The sequence below is a fragment of the Physeter macrocephalus genome, chromosome 17 (assembly GCF_002837175.3).
Source record: "Physeter macrocephalus isolate SW-GA chromosome 17, ASM283717v5, whole genome shotgun sequence".
Classification (NCBI taxonomy): Eukaryota; Metazoa; Chordata; class Mammalia; order Artiodactyla; family Physeteridae; genus Physeter; species Physeter macrocephalus.
Window position 1 is genome coordinate 52,993,541 of NC_041230.1, and position 24,224 is coordinate 53,017,764.

The window sequence follows — 24,224 nt, forward strand, 5'->3', positions numbered from 1 at the left end:
GCTGGTGCCGTACCTTCCTCAAAGGACGGGTGCAAAACGCGATGAGTTCCCCCCAAGAGCCTTTAGAACACTGCCTGCCTCGGAGCAAGTGTTAAGCGTTCTTATTGGTGGTGCTGTTAAAATATTCACACTTTTGAGCCGCAACACACGCGTGAACTGAAATGCGATTTCCGTGCCTTTACTTGGGGGCCGCGTTGTGGTCCCAGGCTGTCTGCTCCTTCTCCAGTGGTGAAGCAGCCTGGGCAGGCAGTGCCGCTTGCTGCCCTGGAACCCGGCACCCCTGGCCTGGGGCTGCGACAATCCGATTTGGGAAGGGGAGGTGGCCTCCGAAGTGTCTTTGCTGTTACCCCCGAAAACAGGCAAACTCAGGAACCGGGCGGATCCAAGCCCCAGCAGCTTCACTCTCCCGCCTCCCCTCTCGATAGGGAGCTGAGTTCACAAAATGGCAAAGATGTATGCCGACTCCGCCCAAATATGTCAGCCTCCCCCAAGCCCACGGAGCCCCGAACCCCAAGCCCAAGCCCTCGCGGCCCCAAAGCGCCGCCGTGCATCTCCACCCTGCTTCCTGGGGAAGCTGAGCTACAAGGTGGCTACCCCACCCTCTGCAGTGAGCGGGAGGCGGGGCGGGGGGGGGGGTCACTGCAGAGGGCTGAGGGTTTAAAGCAGTTTTCCGCTCTCCAGCCACGAAAAATTATATTGTAGAAAAATACTGAAGGGCGAGGGAAATGCTCGAGCGATCGGAGAGAGAATGAAATTTGCAAAAACAGCGCACGCACAATTCCACCCTGTTTTTCTGAGGACGAGAGAAAATAAATAACGGTAATAACAATAGCTGATGCTGCCTGGGGGCTGGTGCCACACCAGGCACTGCTCCACGTGGGGTGGGGGGAGGAGTGTGTGTGTAACTTGCACACCAAAACCCCCAAATGTGAAAAGTGCTTCTCCCTCAGTGGTGGCATCTTTGTGTTTTTCGTTTTTAAATCCCCTTTTGTGCCGTTGTGTATTTTCCGGATACTCTACGGTCAATGCATGCTATGTTTGTAAACCATTTCTATAAATTCCTTCTTAGGAAACATGGAAAGTCAGGTTTAAGCATCCTTTTAAGCGGAGCCGCTGGCGAGACCACGGCCCTGATGGAGAGGCGGGCCGGCACCGCCCGGCTCCCCGGCACCGCCCGGCTCCCCTCCCTCCCTCAGGACTAGCTGGGGGTCCCGTCTGGTCTGTTACCTCCGTGGGACTGCATCGGATTGGTTTTAGGGTTTCCCGGAGTAGCTTAGCGGCGGCCTTTGCATATACTAGATGATCAGTGAATGATATTAAATAACACTTTTTCAAAAGGGATGTCTCAATTAGCCCCCCCCCACATCAAAGTCCAACAAAAACTCCCCAGCTCCAAACAACCTTAGGACAGGCGGCTTCTCCCCTGACCTCTGAGATGACTTTGCCTCTCAGCACAGTTATCTTTCGGTGGGGGGGTGGCGGTGAGGAAGGTGAGGACAGAGGGGACATTGATACCCTCTGGTAGCAGGTCCTGAGCCAAATGCAGCGCATGTCCTGCCCATCTGATCGGAAACTTCTGGAAGGGGGAGGCCGAGGCTCCCAGAAGCTCAAGCCAGGCGGCGGGGGGGATGGGATGGAGCAGGTCTCCGGCCCACCCTTCCCTGTCACAGCCTGCTTCCTTCCCCATCCATCGTGATGGTAGATAAATTCGGCTCGAAAAATGCCCAATTCCACCAAATAATTACACGGTTGTTGTTGTTTTACTGAATTGGTCAATCAGTTTAATTAAAGCCGGCAGGCTAATAGCCCCTCGGGGCCGGGACTACCGCCAGCCTGCCTGGGTCCTGCAAGCCTGTATCTTAGCAAAACAGAGCTCCACCTGGGGGGTGGGAGGGCGAGCCTTGGTTTAAGAACATTACCACTTCATTAAAAAAAAAAAAAGGCAAAACTATTTGGTCAACAGTGAAATCAATTTATAAATGACCCTTCCCATGTATCCTATAAACTTTCCCTTTTCCAGAGTCTGAGGGTCTGGGTTTGGGGAACATTTCATTTAAAAATATGACACATTGAGTAAAAGGAGGAGGACGTTTTGTCTTCAGCAGTGAGGAAGCGGACGGCGAGGTGTGCATTTTGCATGAAATACGTGCCTCTCTGTAAAACTCTGTTCCAGGAGATTCGTATCCGAGTGTCAGATGGGATCACTGCTGTGCCTGGTGCGACAATACCCTGCATGGACAGAAACGCAACGCCAGGAAGTTTTAAGTGCATCGCTAACCTCAGACACCTTGTGAAGGCTCAGGACAGGCTGGAGGTCCAGACGGGAAAAGACTGAACAAGCAGAATTATTAAGCACCTTCTCTGTGCAGCCCCCTGGATGCTATGGAACCTCAGCCTAGTTCGTACCTCGCCGTCTGCCCCACAGAGAAGCCAAGGAGCCCAGGCAGGTCAGCACTATGTACCAGAGAGATTCAGGGGTCCGGCTGGCCGTTACAGTTCAGGGCGGACAGCTTAACAGAAAACCTCTGCCACCGGAAACCTGGTCTGCGTGGAAACCTGGTCTGCGTGCGTCCCGGTTCCACCGCCATTGACCTTGGACAAGATCCATCAGCCAGGAGGGACCGGAGAGTTCTTGGCGACTGTTTCTTTGGCAACCCCTTCAATTTTGTGCCTGAGGCGAGGGTGTCGCTTTCCCTCACCCTCAGGCCTGCCCCCCAATACGTGGATAATCGTATTCACCCCTCTGGACCGAAGCGTCCTCAGAAACCCGAGTGGGAGGGGCCTTGCCAGCATGCCTGTGGCGATTCTGAGGGGTCTGCAGCCGCAGCGCGAGGGCCCATCACACGTGGTACTGGACTCACACACGTGCCGAGGACCAGGGCCAAGTCCTAAGAGACCCCTGCCCTCGGAGCTTGCAGTGTAACTGGAGAGACAGGACTATGGAGGGAAAGGAGAGACCCCAGGACTGGAAGGCATCTCAAGGCTGTATGTGTGAGCTACGCGGACAGAAGCACGTGAGAGATTCACCCAGGTGGCCCAGGAGGCCTCCCCAGAGAAGCAGAGACTGCCTGGGCCTCAGAAAATTCGAAGAGGTGGAGAGAGAAAGCACATATCTGAGATAACTCTGACAAGATGATTGGCTTAAAAAAAAAAATCTCCATGTGCAACCATTTACATCATGAAGGCAACATGTAGACTTGAGTTACCAGATTCTCAAGAGGATTCTGGAAGACTGACACATCCCGCCCTTTGAGGGGAATTTCTCTTTCCTCTCTGGCCGGCACACGCACAGATTCACACAAACACACACAGGCACACGCCAGCCGGCATCTCCCAGCCAGCATCCCAGAAGCGATGCCAGCCTCGCCGTTCCCACCCTCACCCCCAGCGCTGCTATCTCCCCAGAAGAGCCACCCTGCCCGCCGCCCCGCAGCAGAACCTGCTCCCTCCTGAGCCCTTGCCGCGCACCCCCCCCACCCCCCCATGCCCAAGCGCGCTGGGCCTGAGTGGCCGGCCCGTACACGCCTCCTCCTGAGGTGGCCTTGCTAGTGGGTCACCTGTCCTTGGGTAGCTCCTTCTAACAGTGGGTCATCTCTGGTTGCGTCTGTCCCCTACCCACATCTGCAAACATGCACCAAGGGAGTGCTGTGTCTGCATGACTCTGGGGTCTCACTGGTGGGGTCAGTGGGTCCTGAATTCCTCTACAGAATTCTTCGAATCCTTCCTCAATCCCTCCCGCCTGAGAGCAAGCCCCCTAAATCCAATCAATTAACAGCCCAGAAAGTCAATCCTTTTGAATGAAAACTAGATGCTAACACCTAATCACCCAGCCCGAGGGGGCTGGTTAAAGCAACTTGTAGGTCTGCAGGAAGGAGCCCTGGGCAGACGAAAATGATCAAGAACTGTGTGTGCTGACATGAAAATATGTCCATGACATATATTGTTAGGTTGAAAAAAAATCAGGTTGCCAACTAGCCATCCAATGTGATTCCACTAGCTTTTAAAAGGGTGTGTTATGGGAGTGTTTATACAGAGAGATGTCTGGGGGAGGGGGGCCTAGGGGGCACCAAACGCTGCCTTTAGCGACTTAGGGTGAGAAACTGGGAGGGGGCATTCTTTTAAACGTCTCATATTTTTTGTAATAATTAAATTTTCTACCCGAGTACGAGTTTTTTCCATAATAATAACAATAATTTAAAAACAGCTAAGCCATTTTCATTGAGCACTTTTGGCGAGTAAGAAATACTTGCTTTTCTAGGCAAATCCATAGAGACGGAAAGCAGATTATGGGTGCCCTGGGCTGGGGGGAGGGGGAACGGGGAGAAGCTGCTGAATGGGTCTGGGGTGTTCTTTTGGAGTGATGAAAATATTCTGCGACTAGACAGAGGTGGTGATTGTACGGTGCTGTGAATGTACTAAATGCTACTGAATCGCTTGCTTCAAAGTGGCGAATTGCCTGTTACGTGGATTTTACCTCGGTTGAAAAAAAAAAAAAAAGTGCTCTTTTGTAAAACAAGCCACCTAATGAAGTTATCTGTTCATCTCCAGGTTGTGTATTTAATAATTTCCTTGACTTGGACACAGTGATGGAGGTCAGAAGACTGGTTTGTCCTGAGGCAGGGGCTCTGCTTTTGTGTAAACCGCAGGAAGGGGCCCTGAGCGCGCAGCATTCAGCTAAATCATCACGAACATTGCTTTGGGTTCAAAAAATAGAGCGTTCTTCAGAACGAAACTTCTCTATGCATATGACACTGGATCGTTTTCTTGTAGACTGTTCAGGTCTTAATACAAAGTGCTAGGCTGACATCCATTGAAACCAGGCCTTCCAGAACTTTCTTCTCTCTCTCTCTCTCTTTCTCTCTCTCGTCTCCAGCCCTCTTCATTGCATATCACATTGAGATGATTTGTAGGAAATACATAGTAAAGAGGAGAAAACCGTCAACTGAAAGTGTGAAGCTGGGGGAAATGTAAACTACAGCTGAATATCAGGACTCTGAGAGCGGGATCACTAGAGCACAGCCGCTGAAGGGATGGAATTCCGCACAGCGGTGGCAGCACGTCATAAATCCAATCCGCGACGTGTTTAGGTGGGACGTTTACCTCCAGAGGACCTCTCCTCGTCCTACCCTCGGGGGGCTAGCCAGGGGCTGAAACCTCTGCCTGCGATGGGTGGACAGACACCAGGTGCAGACCCTGCCCTCGCTCACCCAAACCTCCAACGCGACCCACTCTGCCTTCAGCCGAGCTCACGTCACAGACGCTCACCAGCACGCGCCTGCGACGGACGTCTTCTGACGTCAGTGGTGAGGGAACAGGAGCCAAGCTCCGGCCGCGCTCGACGGAGGGGCGGATTCATCACCCGGGTCCCTCTGGGCAAATGCGGACGGGGCCGGGGTAGGGAGGGGGCTCCCCTGAGGTTCGCACAGGGCGCTTGGAAGGTGCTGGAGGAAGGACGGAGGTGAGATGGCCCGTCGGCGGTTGTCTGGATTTCTTGGGAACCCCATTAACAGCCTACCCGGCGTAGAGCTTCACGTGCGCGCCTCACTTTCTCTTTCTTCCAAGTTCTCTCCCTCCCTCCCCACCTCTCTCTCTCCTTTCCTCTCCCCCTCCCTCCCTCCCCCCCTTGCTCCCTCTCCCCCTGAGGAGGTCCAGCTGGAGAGAGACAGCTCTCTGAGTTCAGTTGGTGCAGACAGGACTAAAGTAAACAGACTGGTCACCGGGCAGGCACTTAGCAGCCTTTGGACAGATGATCAGCGTCGGGCTGGTGGTGGACCACACACACGAAGCCCCCTCGGACCACACAGGCGTCGCCTGCCCGCCCGCCTCCACGCACGCAGGCACGCACGCAGGCCCGCAGGCCTCCGCTCGCCGCGCTTCCTCTGCGCCCCGGGAGGCTGGGAGAAGCGTCTAGACACCCGCGTGGGTCCCCTCCCACCGGGCCCCCTGCGTGCCGGCGCTGGATTCCGCAGGCACCCCTCCAGGCCTCAGTCTCCCTGCCCGCGAGCTGGGGTGATAACAGCTGCTGGCGTGCAGGGTGTGTGGACGCCTGCCTCCCGGGGCTCATGGCTCGTCCCTTGGGACCCTCGTTACCATTGTCTCCCCCGCGGCGGGCGGCCTGCGCCCTCCTGAGGCGCTGCACGCGGGCCGGAATGCCGGCCGCACCTCTGCTGCCCAGAGACACCTCCAGGAGGCCGCATCCAGAAAGCCTCACCAACAGGAGGCCCTGGTCCCGCCAGCCGCCCTCCACTCCCGCGGGCACAAGGTGCGCGGGAGCCGAGGGGCTCGTGTCCCAGGGGGCTCCCGAGTCCCCGGATGCCTTGGAAGGGGCCCATCTCCTGACTCACCGGGCTTATCAAGTAGAGACGTTGTCCCCGGGGGCGACGGAGCGGGTGCAGGCTCGTGTCCATCCTGGTGACACCCCAGACACCGCTCTGGGGTGGGGGGTGGGGCCTCAGGCCTCCCCGGCCCCATCTGCAGGCTCTGCTCCGCTCCCAGCGCGGCCGGCGCTGACCAGGGCCATCTGTCTTCATTACGCAGGTTTATTTGGGGAGGTGAGCAATGGGGGGCTGTCATGGCTGAGAGGAGGCTTGATCTATTGGCAGACGTGCTTTGAAGCCCCCGTCATGGTTGCGGTTCTGCAGATCAGAGTGAGGAGGACGGCGGTCCCCCCCATATAAGGGGGAGGGCTTCCATTCCTGGGGCTCGGGGAGCCCTCCCTCGGAGGATCAGGTGCGAGCCGAGCCTTTGAACTTTGCACTGCTGCCCACTTCATCTCCTGGCACCATCTAGTCCAGTTTTATTGAGCACCTACTATGCGGGGTCACCGGCCCAGGCTCCGAGGACGCGATGAGGGACACCAAGGACAGAGGCCTCGTAATCTGCAGGGAGAAGCAGACAAGAAGCAGATGTGCACGAGGTTCTCGGAGAATGAGGAGACCTAAGACAACCAGACAGGCGGACGGGGTGGAGAGTCAGCGGTCAGAGCAGCCCTGGCTGGGGCTCCAAACTTCGATGCCATAAACTCTGTGGGAACCCCATCAAGTGAGAATCCGTCCGTGACTCTGAGTCAGCTGACTCCCAGGCCCAGGCCCCTGGCCCCTGAAGCACCTGACTGGTTTACCAGCCCTCAGTTTCCCCACCTGGAAAATGGGCCGGAATGAGGTCACACAGGCAAAGCCCCAGAGAGACCCGTTACTGCGGGAGAAGCTCCTCGTTTACTCCGTGGGTGGAGATAAACGGGTGCTGGAGAGACTCCGCCGTCTTGGGCAGGGAGGAAAGACGGGGGTCTCATCCCTCAAGGTTCTTTCTAGCACTTTGCCCTGTTCCTTGGGATGGTATTTAGTTACTAGTGAATAATTATAAGGGTAAGAAAGGCTTTCTATGGAGGAAGGGCCCTGAAATCATTTTCTTGCTAAAACAGGCCTTGCTGTGCCTTGCAAATATAAAGAGGGGAACAAAGCAATACTGACACGATACAGAGGAATGACCCGGCTGGAGAAGGAAGGAACTCATTGGAATTCCGTCAAGAAATGTGAGGTGACTGTTGTTTTCTTTCTGGGGCCTCCACTCACTAGAACTTCCAGGTTGAATCCTGGCTGGATCCCACCCTACGTGTGGGTGTGATCTGGGCAAGTTACTAATCTCCCGGAACCTCAGTTTGCTCATCCATGAAATGGGCCTATAACCCTGTCACCAGGAGGGCTGTGAGCAGGTGCTCAGTACATAGTAGGTGAGCAGTAAATCTGCCTCTACCTCATTTTCCTTCTCCCTCCCTTCCTTCTATGTCTCACTCCCCACGCCTTTTCCTTTTTTTTTTTTTTTTCTTTTTCTTTTTCTTTTAAACACCACTATCATAGATTGCAGAGTCTCTTAAAAACCGGAGAAACAACCAACGAGGACACCGAAAGCGGCCACTTCAAATGGAGCCTCTGAGCTTGGCCCTCGTGCCCGGGGAAGCAGGGTGAGGACCTGGGTTAGGAGCGGAAGCTGGAAACAGAGCCCTGGACCCTGCCTTATTCTTCATTTCAAGTACCTGTAGGCGGCTGCCCCAAGCAGGATGGGTCCGGGAAGAGGGAGGGCCAGCCTCCCTGCACCTTTGGGATCTGGGGGGGCCGTGACACCCCTGCTTCCTGAGCACCTCCCCCGGCCGCGCAGGAGTCCCCGCCACGAACGCCCCTGTCACTGCCACAGACGGCGGCCGCGAAGCCCCGTCCCCAGGGGGCCGCCCAAAGCCAGGAGGTTCGCGGTCCCACCACGAAGACCGGGGGAGCCAGCGAAACCCCGCGTTTGCAGGGGCTGCCGCGCGCGGCAAACACATCTGCCTGTCAGGGCCCAGTGCAAGCACAACACAGACCCTCCACGGCCGGGAGGCGTTTTGACTCCTGCTGTGAAACACGAAGGTCACGCCCCGGGGCTCCCCCTGTGCCCTCTCCTTGCCAGGGGGAATCTGACAACAGCCTTGTTATTTACGCAGCTTAATGCGATCCAGAGGCAGCTGCCCGGCGCAGGGACAGGGAAAGCGGTCCGGCCCCGAAGAAACCAGTTTCACTTGCTGCATTTTGAGCCTGACATCCGGCAAGAGAGCAAGGAGGACGAAGAGGAGGCTTTCTGCGGCAGGAGCCCCCCGGCGGCCCTCGGGATGGACGGTGAGGCCCCACATGCCAGCACTATTCACCCTGTCTCTGGGGCCCGGGCACAGTCTCAGTGCAGCCTCCAGGGTGTGCAGTAAACACTCCCTGATTAATCCTCTCCGGGAGAGGCTCCCAAGCCGGCGCCTCTCCGTGTTTGCTAACTTCCAGCACGCCACAGGCTTGCAGCGTAAGCTCTCTGAAGCTGGTGGCTCTTCCCGGCAGAAAAGCTAAGTTGGGTTTGGGGTTTTTTTTAAGGCAGGTTTTTTATTTCCTCCCCAAAAGTTGATCCTCTCCAAGGACTCAAGGACTCATGCAATCCACATTCAACCATGATTTGACGCAGTGATGCTCTTTTGTTTTTCTATGTTTTCTATGTTTTCTTTCTATGGAAAGACACAGCCACTGTGTCACACCAGGTCTGTGTCACGCGCCCTCCACTCACTGGGTCTGTGATCTCCGATGGGTGGGTCGCCTGGTGTCCCCTTCACCAGTAAAATGGGGAGGGAGCTGGGACTTAGCCCCCCAGAGTGTGGGCTAATCAGAGATGAGAATGCAGATGAGGCAGCAGAGCCTGACACCAAGCCGGCTTCAGTACCAGTGACTCCCGTTTCTTCGTCTTCTCCCTTGCCCACAGTTGGAGGCTCTGCGGTAAAGGGATTACACAGATGATGGAGCCCACAGGCCTGGATTCAAATCCCAGCTCCGCCCCTTGCCCACTGTGTGACCTGGGGCAAGTTACTTAACCTCTCTGTGTGCCTCGTTGGTTTCCTCGTTTGTAAAATGCGGGTAATAATTGTTGTGAAGATCACGTGAGTTAATAAATGCCAAGCACTGAGAGCTGTCCCTGACTCACAGTCAGTTGGCTTTTATTATTGTCATTAAGGGGAGAAAGGCTATTCTCAAACTCTCAATTTAAAGTCTTCACAAAATATTGCACAAGCGACAGCATGGCAAAAAAGAAAAAAATAACGATCATACAAAAAGGAAAGCCCTACAAAACTTGCTTTCTGATAAATCCTATTCTAAGGTATTTTCGTAGTAGGCAGATATTTTTGTGTCTTTTGTCACAAAACAGCTCCGAGAACTGCTCATCTTGGAAACACACAACCTGGGAAGTTAGGCTGCAGAAACCTGACATTGTGGAGTCAATTCCAAGCCCCGGGTTTCAGCTCGTGTTTTCACAAGCAGCCATCCTGCCCTGCGTCCTAGAATGAGGACCATACTGTACCACCGCTCCTTCCGTATCGATCAGCCATGTAACCCTTGGCTGCCGTGGCTTTGCGGGGCCACGTCTTTTTACAAACTTCCCACAAATGTCCGTTGTTTCCTGCAGAAAATGAACAGTGTGGAGTCAGGGCTTTCTGTCTTTTGTTCACTGCACTGTCGCCTGGGATGGAACAGTCTGGAACATAGGAAGAGCTCAATACATAATTGAGGAATGAATGAATGAATGGAAGACGAAATGAACCTTACAAAGAGGATACTTTCCATGAAGTCTCTTAAGAGCATTTTTTGGACAGATAATTTCTGTGAGTTTTTTTTTTTTTTTTTTTTAAGCTCAAAGTAACCTACGATTTGGTTTAATTCACTCAAACTAATTCCAGAATAGAAACGTGGTGCCGTGTATCGGTGCAGCATTTTACATTTTTTAGTCATTTTACATCCATGTGGTCCTTCAATCACCCTTAAAACCCCACGGGGTAGGTAGAACACACGGGATTCTATTTTCCCGGTGTCCAGCCTGAGCCCAGCCAGGAGAACCCCGGAAGGTATCATCAGTCGTCTGGGGTGGCAGTGGGTGGCCGCGACCAGCACCCCCCAGGCTGAGGGGGGAGCTCAGCAGTTTTCAGTGTTCTCTCTTTTGATGTCCCCATTCCTATCCTTATTTCCTGAAATGGCCCCAATAAAGTGGCTCTGTCATCCTGTTTCTCCCTTGGCTGGTCTCTGTCTTTCTCTTGTCCTGTCCCTCTGTTCGACGGTCCACTGGTGTCCCCCTCGGTCCCTCCCCTCGAGTGATGCCAGGAGCCCGATCCACGACTCACAGCCCCCATAGCCCCCCTGTCCATGCCTGCTGCCTGTTTCCTGGGAATTTCAGGCTGTGCCGAGCCAGGGGCCCAGGTCTTCTCTGCTCTGGGCCGGGAAGGCAGGTCCTCCGCCGCCAGCTCTCAGCCCTGCCTCTGCTTCCTGTTTACTTCTGAGGGAGGCCGGGGACCTCGGGGTCTGCGGCCAGCCCTGTGGTCTGAAGCGAGCCAGGCCGTGTGAGGGGTTATCAGCCCATCAGCCCAGATAGGCTGGAGGGCTCTGCCATCCATCAACTGTCTTCCGTCACTGCAAGCTCCCTGTCCTGGAATGTCGTCTTATTAGATGGATCAGGCCAGATGAGACAGTTTAGAGAGTTTCTGCAGGGCTCGGCGAGTTATTTCACTTTTATTTTCAAAATTAGGACACAGATACTCTTTTAAAACTCTAATAAATGTTTCTTATTAAACGTTGCCAAAAAATCATCAAAATATAGAGAAAACAGTAATGATCGCCTAAAACCTCATCACTCAGAAATAATATTTTGGTAAAATTTCATTAAATGTGTATCTATGCAGACTCTACCCATAGAGATCAACGGGTGCTATTTTACAAAAATGGGGTCATCTCCTGTCTCCTGCAGTTGACCTGCTTTTCTTTTTAGCTCAACGATACGGCATGGATATATTTTCACGTCAGTAAATAAAGCTCCACATCATCTGTACATAGCTGTAGAGTGCCCCACAAACTCCAGTGGCGGCACTCAGATTTTTTTCCAAGTTTTGCTGCTCCGTATTATAAACAACGCTACGACGAACATCCGTTGCACTAAGTATTTGCCTAAGTATTTCCTTGGGTCAATTCCTAGAGGTGGAGTAACCAATATAAGGCTTTCACATTTAAAATATAGATGTGTTCATAGCAAGCCATCCACAAACGAGGAATTACCAATTTTCCTTCCACAAACCACCTACTCCTGGTCCCTGTTCCCATTCCTGTCTCCCACTGGATGCCACCCCATCCTTTCCCTCCGCCAACACCATAGGTACAAAGTAGCATCTCACGGTTGCTTGTTTGCATGTTTTTCTCTGTCATTTATGCACCTGTGAACTGGGGCACCTATTTAGTCCTCTCAGAACTTCATATTGCAGAGGTCTTTAACGGCCAACGGGTTCCCACAGACCGCCCACCCCACATATATCCCTCCACCCAGCCATTGAATACTTGAATCAGCTCAACTGTTTCTCTCAAAAGAGATCATCCTGGCTCTGGTGTTTGAATACTCCCATAGATGGGGAGCTCACCACTGCTCGAGATGGTCTACTGCGTTGGCAGCTCCGCTGTTAACCCTTCAAAGACAGTACATGGGGAACAGCCGTGTCACACCAGGAACTGCGCTGAACACTTCAGCGAACAGCGTCTCAAGCCCCCAACAATGCTGGAAGCACGGATCACAGCCTCCCTCTTTGTTCCGGTCAAGGTCACTGAGACACAAAGACGAAGGGACTTGCTGAGGGTCACACAGCTATGAAGCAGCACAGCGAGTAGCTGAGCTGTGTTGTTCCTCAAACACGTGGAAACCGCACCACTTAAAAGGCTCACAAAGGAAACGTCAACCTGGTTAGAAATCTAACTTAGAAAGTGCTGTCTCAAACTATAGATTTTTAAAAAGACTTCTTCCCCTACAGACGCTGTCTTCAAGGGCCCAGGGAAACTAGAGCCACCGTCAGACACCCATTTTGTTCGGGTGTCTTTCCACACAAAGCCCTGCTGGCTGCTGGGGCCACGGAGATGCAGGAGGCCGGTCCGGCCTCAGAGATGTCCCGTGACTCAGGCCCACCAGCTTCTGGCTTACACAGGAGGGGAAAAAAAGTCTAAAGGGTAACTTAATTGATGTAGACTCCAAATTAATCCAAAGCACTCACTCCTATCTTTTTTTTTTCCCACTGGGAGCTGTTTTTAGAGATTAGATTTTCTACCCGCAGAAATTCCCTTAAGCAAAACACAGGCATGCTATACAATGACCTCATTTGTCCACTCTCTGACCTAGCCTTTCTGATTACCTGACACCTCTTTCCCAGCTACCTAGGCCTCACGTTATTCTTCAAAACGTCATTCTTGGTGGGTCAGGCCTAGCATCAGTCAGTCACACTTTAGTATGAATTAGTCCAACAAATTAAGTAGGTGTACTTTACCAGGAGTAATTATGCATTTTTTTTGGCGGGGGCACGTTCATCATGAGATGGGTGTCTGTGAATTGGACAGCGGGGAAGACACATTTAGTTGGAGAGGACGCTGCTCAGCTTCACTGAAATGAATCCTTAAATTTCATCTCTCCGGCCCTTTCTGCTTTGCTTGAGCACCTGTCTGTCCTCAGGACATACAAGTAACAGGTTCAGCTATGGGCTGCTTCTAAACTGAGGAAGGTTGGGCCATCAAAATTTAACCTTCCATTTTGTTTCAAACCAAGCCAAACAACACTGAAAAAACCCCAAAAAACAAACAAACTCAACGAAAGCGCACACTGTGATCCCTTTTAATGTAAAGATGCCACCCTGGGCCCAAATCTTTTCGTGTAAAATCCGCTAGCTGGGAACCTCCGTGGCTTGCAAACTAAATTTAAAAGCTTGCATCCCAAGACCCTTGAGCAAAGGTTACTCGAGGTCTATTCCGGGTTCAGGCGGGGGGTGGGGGTGGGGGGGAAAGCTTTATTTGGCAAGGAAATGCCTTGCGAGAGGCGCTCGCTGACCAGGGGCACGGAGGAAAGCTGTGACTCAGTGCGTTTTTCTTTTGGCATTTACAGCCCTGAAAAATGACTGCAGCTTCCTCCGGCCACTGGAGCCAGAGCCTGAAGAAGTGACCTTTAAGGAGAGTCTGTTTACTCCACCCTCAGCCGACGGCCCTTGCGTGAGCTCTGCGAGGTAGCGCCCCGCCTTGGCGCTGACCCCGGGGCTGCGTCCAGACTCACCAGCTTGGGAGAAACAGTGGGCGAGGGAGTGCGGCTGGCCAGGGAGTGGGGCTGGCGAGGGGCTACTCTGGGGGTGGGGGGAGGGGTCAGGGTCAGCCCCTTCCTGCCGGGCTCCGGCCTGGAACATCAGACAAAGCGTGTCTGTGGTGACCTGCCATCTCGCACTCCGTACCTTCTGGAAACTCTCTCCCAAGGCCAGCATCCACCTCTCTTGCTTTTTAGACAAAACGAGAAGCGATTAGCCTGGATGGGGACCCTCCTCTCTCCCTTGTGGGCCACACCCCAAACTGGGTTGGAATCTGGATCCCCTGGACCTTTATACCAAGGTACACAGAGTGGGGAGTGGCAAGAAGGTTAGCCTGGACAGCGCTCAGAGCTCTCCGAAACGGAACCGTCCACGTGTTTGAGAGCAGACGAGGAGACGAGAATCCGATTCCTCCACTTAGTTTCTTAAATGTGAAATAAAGAAGCCTATGTAACGGGATCTGCCAGTTCTCAAAAGTAGAAATAAAACTTGCGGACTTGGGTTTAAGTTTTTAAAGGTCATTTTGAAACCTTCCAACTGCCGACGTGATTGCTGCTAACCTCTTCTCTGTACCTTGATTCACCAAATCTTTTCTTTTCGAGAGACGGTGTTTTGTTATAATCCTTTGGTTTCTTTTATAAATATAACGCTCTTCCTTGCGAGAAAATTTAGAAGAGTTTAAAAAGGACGTTAAAGTGATATGACATTCCACCATGCGGACGTAACTGCTATTAACATGGTGGTAAACTTCTTTTCAATCTGTTTTCCTACAAGCGAGTGTGTGTGTGTGTGTGTGTGTGTGTGTGTGTGTGTGTGCGTGTGTGTGTGTGTGTATGTGTGTTTGTGTGTTATAATGATGCATCCTTTACAAAGCCAGTGTCAGGAATTTTACACTGTGCTTTTCTCACTTGTCCATACCTCATAAGCACTTTCCCAAGTCGTTAGAGGTCGTTTATAAACATCATTTTAATGGTTGCCTCATGTGCCATCTTATGGATGTGCCATAATTTATTTTATTATTCCTCTACGAAAAGAAAATGTTTTAAAGTGTGCAAACTTCCTTTACCGGTGGAAAAAAATAGAATAGCTGCTCTGGAATGGTTATTTGTGATTTCCTGAAATTAGTTCAAAAATATTAGACATTTTTTTGTTAACCCAAGTACCTACTTCCTGGTGGATTCCAAATATTGACTCGACAGCGACCAGAGGAAGGGGAGTGGCCAGACCCTTTCATTGTGAGATGCGAGGTGGGGTCTGAAGCTAAGTCTGGGATAAGCTTGCTGCGGGGTAGTGGTGAGGGGCGCCCCTGCCGGGGAGGGGGCTAGGGTGGCCTGTCCTCAGAGTCTGTGTGTCATGAGCTACACTGAGCAGAGAGGAAAGAAAGCACGGAGCCTGTGTCAGAGAGAGCATTGCCAGAGTCCACACCAATTTCAGGGGTTCCCAGCCCCTGAGCCCTTACCGAGCCCCTTAGGGATTCTAGGGTCCCAGCGTTAATTAATAGGATCCTCGGTGACCCAACTTCAAAACTATGCCTGAATCCCTTCAATCCATAATTCTGGGAAGATCATACAACATTTTTGTTGAGCGCTCGCTATTGGCATTCAAGAGGGAAAACGTTTGCTTTTGCTAAAGTTGAGAAACCATAAAAATTCTCTCTGAAACTTACGACACTGAGGGCATCACAAAGGAAAGCGTGACCCCCCCAAATAGTGAAACTTTTAGAAGATTTTATAAGTAGTGTAAGCCTGCAATATATATTTGGCACACTTAAAAGAGTTACAAAATGAGCATTGTTCTGGCCTGGGGAGAACTAAAACAGTCACACTTGTTTCTCCCACAGGGTTTTATGTATTACCAGCCATGTGATGGGATTAGCAACGGCAGGCTGCCTATCTCCGAGATTCGCGGACCTTGGTTAGTAATTTCATTCCCTCATAGCGAAAAGGCCCCACTTCAGCGTTCAGGCTCCACGTGTGCCCTCGGAAAATTCACCAATCTCCCCAAAGTCTCAGTTTCTTCATCTGTAAAATGGGGCACCTGCCTCACAGGAAGGAAATGGGGCACAGACACTCGCCCGCACACGCGGGCACATGGGCACATTCAGTACGTTACTTATCATGAAGTGGCTCGTTAGTTCTCGCGGAAAATCCCGAGATGCAGACAGAACTTCAGGATAGAGATCAGTGGCCAGAGGCTTCAATAAGAATGGACAAAATGAATATGGCTTGACTTTCGTGACTAAAAGTCTGGGAATCATTTACGTTACAATTTCACATTCTAAACTGAATCAACTGCTCAGCGAAGGGGGAAGAGAAACCACTACCCACCCACGGATCTGAGGTAGCCATCGCACTGTGGGCATTTAAAAGATCTGGGGCTTCCCTGGTGGCGCAGTGGTTGCGCGTCCGCCTGCCGACGCAGGGGAACCGGGTTCGCGCCCCGGTCCGGGAGGATCCCACATGCCGCGGGGCGGCTGGGCCCGTGAGCCGTGGCCGCTGAGCCTGCGCGTCCGGAGCCTGTGCTCCGCAACGGGAGAGGCCACAACAGAGGGAGGCCCGCGTACCACACACACAAAAAAATAAATAAATAAAATAAAAAATAAAAGATCTGGAAGGAAGCTTCTCAAGGAGGGTTCCATTTTATAGTCTCCAGAAACGCACAAGGGCTCCTGTTTTTGAGATTGCATTTGACCAAATACCTGGCATAATGCGGTATACCTGTTGATTAATTAATCATCATAATAAACCTCACACCGACAGGACGATTACTAAGTGTTAGGGAGTTGCGAAGCCCTCGTGTAGACCTCATTTAATCCTCATGGCAACCCTAACAGGTAACCCTTGTCACCTCCACTCTGCAGAGGAAGACACAGAGGCAGGAATGGCTCACAGCCTGTCTCAGACCAAACCCAGCCGCTCAGCCCCAGAATCCACGCTCGCAGACACTGTGCTGTAATCCTAATACGTCATGCTCTTCTACGTAGAAATAGTCACACATTTTCTCATCTAAAAAACAAAAAACCTGTTAACTCATGTTTATAAAATTCAAAAGAGGCAGCTCGTCCCCTGAAACAGAACAAACCTGAAGATATTCGGGCCAAGGGATGGTGGTGGCCAGTCGGATAAGCTGTGGTGAATTTGTACAATTCACACTGCCTTTGGGAAAGATGTCATTTAAGTCAGATAACCCACGAGTACAGACCGAACGTGTGCTGAGGGTGGCTGCCCCTCCGTCTGGAGGGCCGCTCCAGAAGCGGACAGAGGGGTCGCCTCAGTATCAGGTGGCAGCACCGTGTGGTGCGTAAGCCCTTGGGCCCCGCTGGCAAGCTTGCAGGTCAGACCTGTCCTGCCCCTTCCGACCTGGGCAGCAAAGCCCCCAAGTGCATCCCCTGCCCTCCAGGCCAGGCCCGATGATGGCCCCCACTGGCAGAGACATGAAAAGGACTGTGATCGTCCAGGGAGAGGGGCACGGAGGGAGGGGGGGCATCAGCGATTTCCAAGTGGACGTGACCTACTGGCTAAGTGACCTGGGCAAGGCGTGCACCCTGGGCGTGGGTGTTCCCACCTGCAGAGTGGACCGCGTGAGGCCTGCTCTGGCCACCCCGGGCTGCTCTTCAGCACTGCTTGGCATTCTCCCGTGTGCCCTGTGCCGGGGCCGTGGCATGACATCTGTCCAGGTGGGCGCCATGTTTAAAAGGGCAGCTGTGTGGCCAGGGCCTCACCCTCCTCCTCGGCAGATGGGTGTACAATGGCACCTACCCACTAGGTTTTGGGTGGACGCCACGAGATGGTGCATTCAGAGCCCTCCCCCACGCCTGGCACACAGCCAGCCCCGGCAGGGTCAGCCAGCAGTGTCATCGCCGCGTGTCAGAAAGCCTGGCCGGTCTCTCAGGGTGCCAGGCCAACTCAGGACTGTTTTGGGTTTTTTTGGTAATACATTTATTTATTTTCTTTATTTATTTTTGGCTGCGCTGGGTCTTCGTTGCTGCGCGCGGGCTTTCTCTAGTTGCGGCGAGCGGGGCCTGCTCTTCGTGGCGACCCGTGGGCTTCTCATTGCGGTGGCCTCTCTTGTTGCGGAGCACGGGCTCTAGGCGCACGGGCTTCAGTAGTTGTGGCACGCGGGCTCAGTCGTTGTGGCTCGCGGGCTCTAGAGCGCAGGCTCAGGAGTTGTGGCGCACGGGCTCAGCTGCTCCGCGGCACGTGGGATCTTCCCGGACCAGGGCTCGAACCCGTGTCCCCTGCACTGGCAGGCGGACTCTCAACCACTGCGCCACCAGGGAAGCCCCCAACTCAGGACTGTTATCACTTGGATGCATGAGGACACGGCAGTGCCGAAGAAACTGAGCTTGGGTATCACCACTGAAGTGATTGGAGATAAACGTGTGGGACTTGACTTGAGTTAATCAAAGAGAGAATGCATTTGCAAACTGGCAGGTTAAAGTTAACATAAACTTTGGCAACCATGAGGAAATTAAGGATATCACTTTAAATTAAATATCTTAAGTAGACATGTTCCTAAAATGTGATAAGACAGCTATGGTACATTTAGTCAATGCCGATTGGTAATTAAAAGCGGATTTTTCCAGGCTCGGCTGCCCGGGAGGAGAGATCGATGTCTTCGTACAGGAGCTGATAGCGCTGGGAAGTATGGTTTCAATAATCCTCGGGCCCCGTTGGCCCTCCACTCGGCAATAATAATGATTTGTTCTTGTAATGAAATGATATTCATTTACTGCGAATGCGGTGCGCGCGCAGGGCGCGATTCCGTGGGTGTTGCTAGCCTGGGTGTGACCCAGTAGGAGGACGATTACATGGAATTCCAGAGTGTCAGGGCCGGAAGGGGCCCGAGTCATACCGAGCTGCACTCCACCACTTCACAGATTTAACGCAGGGTTTGTGGAGCTGTTCATGCACCTAGGAGCCCCTCACTGTCGGCTTCCGGGAGGGCCCAGGGAAAACTGAGCGTAGGATACCTTCTCTCCCCTTTTCCTCCTCCTCTTCCTCCTCTTCAGTACCCCAACCCCTTCATGCAGGTCCCACATCTGTCCTCAACCTCAGTTTTCTGGCTGCACCAGCCTCCCGAGCCTTCTCAGGACATGCGGTCCCTGTTCTAACCCGACATTCCCGAGGCGGAACCCACTAGACGCTCCAGGGAAAGGTGGCAGCTTGGCCGGGGTTCGGGGCCGCTGCCCGTGACTTTGTCCTTGGTTTTCCCACAGATGCTGGTTTTACCACGTTCAGCCGGCTGAAACCCACGAGCCCTCTAGCTCCGCTTTTCCTGTCTGCAAACAACGACCAAGTGTAAGAGGTGTGTCTTTGTTTGTCTCCTCGCAGAAAAGACCCCCAAAGAGTCCCAATGCACAGATAACTCCCCCAGGGCCGCCCTCGGTCCCAGAAGCTGCGCCAGGAGACCCCTGACTTGGGACGGGCAAATCATGCCCCTCGTCTAGCTGGGTGGTCCCACCGAAGACCCACGGCACGCTGGGCTCTCTTCTCACATCCAAGGCTCTGGGGTGAGAAGCCGGGGCCCTGGGGCCCCCAAAGCTGTGCAGGGGGGATTCAGGGGTGGCACCTCGGTTTTTAAAGGACTGCAGATGGGAAAAGTGGACGCAGCTGGATGGAGCTGCCCCTGGAAACTTCCGCTGAAGGCGGCAAAATAGACAAATTCTGCGTCTCTCAGGGTCACGGCCGTGTTGTCTGTTTGAAATGACGGGGGCTGCAGCCCTGGACGTGCACACGTGGAGACAGGACACAGCAGGGAGAGGAGACGAGAGCCACGCACGGGCGAAGACTAGCAGGACGCGGCCCCGCTCCCGGGATGCCCCTCTCTCTCTGCCTGTCTCTCTGTCTGTCTGTCTCTCTGTCCGTCTGTCCCCCCCGCCCCGCCCCGCCACGACACACTAACTCCAGATCCAGGTCCTTGTGCTCCTCTGTTCCCCAGGCCGCCAACATCTTGAGCCCTGGAGCCCCACGGCCGCCGACGTGAATACCTGAGGCTTCTCCTGAAATGAGGGACAGCTGGGTGGTCCCGGCGCTTTGCCTCTGTTCCGCCCCATTCAGTCCCCAAATGCACAAACTGCTCCCTCGTAAGACAGTGACACATTGAGGGGAAAAAGGAATAAATTTGCGTGTCTTTATGAACATTCGATTTTCTTCTGGCAAAACATCTCTCCCGCTTCAGTGGCATTTTGCACCTGCAGCCCATGCTCTGCCTCGAGGGACCTGCTCCGGCTGCTACTGTCTTGAGCTCCTGTCTTCCACGGACGTGAAAATTCAAAGGAAAAAACTAGCACTTCTGGAGATGCTTCTTCTCTCCACAGAGCACTGGGGGTCTGACAGGTGCGCCTCGTGGGGTGGGACCCCTGGGGGCCGGCATTGGGATCTGTGGCTCCAGGGCAGAGGCCGGCCCCCCCCTTGTTAACGGGCGCCCCGCACGAAGTTCCGACCCTGCACTTGCACAAACCCGAGGAGGTCTGATCAAGGGCCGACTTTCCCCTGAGCTGGGCTGCGGCGTCCTGTCTTAGGGAAAACTACCCACTGCAGACTAGCTGAGTGGCTTATGTTCTCGGCTCCCCCGGACTCCTGAAGGGAAGTATCCTAACTGCGTAATTAAAGCCCTAGGAAGCCGGTGACACGGCTGCGTCTCCGCTCCACCTGAGCATGATTAAGCATTTGCTGTGCTGACGGCTCAAAAAAGCGTCACGTCCTGCAGGCAAGGCCCAGCGTCCCTCTGCAAAGCCGCGGTCCTGATCCAGACCCGCGGTCTCCCCGCCATCTCACTCCGCCAGGTCACCAAACCTTTCCTTCGTCTTGCCCCGCCTGAACTCGGTCCCTGGCACAGGGATGAGGACCCGCGAACGCTCAGGGCCCAGAACGGATGAGCTGATTCCCTCGACAACCAACACACGTCTGTCAAGCAGCTGCTCCGAGCAGAGGGGGCTCAGGCAAGTGCTGGTCGGCCAGCCCAGGGATGGAGCAGTGAGGAAAGGACTGAATGAATGAAGGAAGGAAGGAAGGAAGGAAGGAAGGAAGGAGCAACCCTACCGCACGTGCTACGTGATTCGTGCTGTGGGGCTGGGTTGGTTGGTAAAACACATCCGGGCCCGTAAGTCCTGGCTTGGAAGTCACCTGGACCCGTCTGCGAAAGAATGAATCGCAGGGGGTGGAGGGGGCAGAGAGGAGGCGCTGGGTGACACACATCCGCCCGGGCCTCGCTGCTCCCCAGAGAGGCCCACCCACCACCAGCGATACCCTTAGGTGGGCAGGTGACCAGCAGCAGCGTCTGTGCTTGGCAGGTCTTGGTCCTTGACCTCACCCCTGACGGCCACCAGCAGGGAGGGGAGTGGCAACCGGCCAACACCCAGCCTGAGGCAGCCCGGGCCCTGCTTCCTTAGCTTCCTCATCGCGCAGGGCGCGGCCCACCCTTCGCTGCGGGCTGGCTCTTCCCGAGGGGCACAGGGGTAGGACACAACACGCGAGACGCCCCGCGCAAGGGCTCGCTCCCAAGCTGCTTTGCAGAGGCAGAGACCATCCTCTCTCCCCAGCAGAGCACGTGGGTCTCGACTGTTTGTCTGCTTTCTAAGCTGAGGATGTAAACGCCGTGAACGCAGCGCCCTTCCCTGTTGTACCCCCAGTGCCCGGAAGGGACTCTGTCTCCCGGTAGGTGCTCCATAAACACTTGCTGACCGCATGGACAAGGGCGTGTGAGAGCGGGCGAATGCCCTTCTGGGTGGTCCTCAGGCCTGACTGGCCACTATACCTCTCTAGGGAGTTATTTCAAAAATACTTTCCGTTTAAAAATTTCCCATGTGTTACAGTGTGCAGCCCAGAGGGAGAGCCTACGATCTGGGGAAACCAGGCTTTAAAAAGTGTGTCACCGAGACACACAGTCCTGCACTGTTGGGGTGGACGAGTGGGCGGAACCTTCCAGAAGGGAGGGCGGTTCAGCGGTAGGTTCATTCACGCACGTGTATTTCCAGGCACGGGCCCTCGGGGCCTAATTAAGGTGTGGGCACAGCTTAGGTTGCCGAGAAGGCCACTGAAGCCTTCTGTCCTGGCCAAAAGGCTGCATCTGACCTAAAAGCCCATCCATACAGAAAGTGTTATCCAACACGCCACTTTCAGTCTCTGGAACGTTCTGCGCTATTCAATGTAATTTGAAGAAGAGACTTTGTTGAGATAAGAGGTCCACGATACACCGTAAGATTTTTAAGAAACAGGTTGAAGGAGACACGACAAATCGTAGAATCCAGTTTTTAGAAGCACAGCTGCACAGGGAACGCGCCCTGCGAGGAGAGAAGTTCACTGACCCGGGAGCGCTGGAGACGCGGTTCACGTTGTTAGGCTACGTTACAGCTGTCTGATCACATCTACGACAGGAACCGCTTTAGAATCACAGCACTGGGCTCCTCGATGATCATCCTGGTCAGAACCAGGAACCCGAGGCAGAGAGGGACGCAGGAGCCTGGACCCAGGCGGCTACCCCAGGATCCGTGCGCGCGCCCCGGCACCAGGCTGGCTGTGTCTGGGGCTTGGCGCTACGGATGTTTCCCCCCCGCTTTTCTTTCTGCGTATGTGGATTCTCATTTGTCCTACAATGAACACACACCCGCTGAATCGTAAGTACTCAATAAAACCGTCTGAACGCTGAGGGCAAGTGACGGTTTCAGCAGCGTTGGCTACACTGCCATGTGCACGGGTGAAGATTACCTTGGGAGCTGGGCCCTCCCTCTTGGCTTTGTCCTTGTGGACCGGCCGAGGAACCCTTGGGCCCAGGAAGGGGCGCCGCCCCTGTACCCTGCCTTATCTAGGGCTGTTGCAACCGCACCTGGATTCTGTGTACAGCTCTTGGCTGCACGACCCGGAGATGTCAACAAATTGAAGGTTGTTTAGAGAACTGCAACAGGATGATTAAGGAAAGAGCTGAACGGATTTGTCAGGAAGGCTTTACAAGAGCTAAACACGGATGGCTTGGAGTAATGACAACTGTCCACAAGCGTGAGTGGGGTTGAAACGCCGGAGCACCGGGGGCGGGGTGTGGGGAGGCGGGGGAGATCCATCTGGGGGAGGTGGGCGGGGACAGAACCAGAAGCCTTGCTGGCTGTGTGGCCAGGGAAGCGCGCTCAGAGTGGGCTGGCGCTGGGGCTGTGGAAAGGGCCCCCCCCACCATCGCTGGACATCACTGGGGGGGTCTGCCGCTCACGTGAAATAGACAGGAGCAGGTTCCGGAAAGGGGAGGTTGCAGAGAAAAGGGCCGGGAGCAGTGGCTCTGGGCAGGCGCTGCCCCCGGGTCTCCTCCCCAGAGGTATCAGGGGCCACAGTGAAATCAGGGAGCATTTCGCCGCAGTTTCCCCTGCTGGTCTCCAGGCTCCCTCCCATGCTCTACCAGGCTCTCCCCGAAGTCCCCCAAACGTCCTGGGTATAGAGCAACATGCTTCCCTGCACTCCTTGCTGTAAAGCTTGATGCCCCAAGCCCTAGGGTGTAGACATTCCGGAAGATCCCTGTCTCGGAAGGGCCCCGGGCTGTCCTTTTCATCACCTAACGCAGGGCGTGGCAGGCGGGAGGTGCCGAGAGTCACTCGAATAAATGACGATCGTGCTCAGCCCCTCTCTGCCCAGGCTGTCCTGACATCAGGAGCATTTCCCTGTTTTTGGAGTCATTTCTCTGATATAGGTCCTTCCTTCATGTTACTGCATTTACTCAACCTGCTTTTGTCCTACAGAAGCTCCCCCTTCTTTCCTCTCCGCTTTCTTGTCATAACTCTTAAAGACAGAATGATTTCGAGTCAGTAAACGCCATTCTGTTTGTTTTCTGGTGACATAATTCTCTAACTTGAAAGAAGAAATGCAGGGGAAGCAACATCTATCCTTCTGGGATAATTTGGAATTGATGGATCAGTTCTTTCCATAGCTTTGATGGATCTTTCTTTACTTCTCCACATATTTAAGGTTTTTTTTCTTTAATCTCACCTGGTTCCCCAAATAATTTAACAGATCCTTTAAAACAAAGCAGGGGACTTCCCTGGCAGTCCAGTGGTTAAGACTCTGTGCTTCCACTGCAGGGGGTGTGGGTTTGATCCCTGGTCAGGGAACTAAGATCCCACATGCCGTGCCAATAAATAAATAAACAGCAGAACACAAACCAGGATCACTGAACAACCCTAACAGAACAAAATCCAGTGAAAAAGAACAGAGGAACAGGTGATCTTGGGCCCTCTAGGGACTGTCACCAACCTTTAAACAAAATCCATTGTGCACAGGCTGGGCACCGGATGGAGGGAGAAGCTACTTGTCTCCTCTGGATTATAAACACGAAGTTTATAACCTAGAGCAGGGAATAGTGCAAAATGGCAGGTGCTGCGTAGTGTTACCTACTGAACGCTAGGAGAGGACAGAGGAGGGGATGGATGGCTTTGGCCAGAAATGGAATGTAGCTTGGGCTTCCTGGCAGCCAAAGGAAAAGGTGAAATGGGTGGAGTGACGCGACTCTCGTCGCGCGAAGAAAAAGACTGATTCAAAAAATGGCACTTGGGCTTCCCTGGTGGCGCAGTGGTTGAGAGTCCGCCTGCCGATGCAGGGGACGC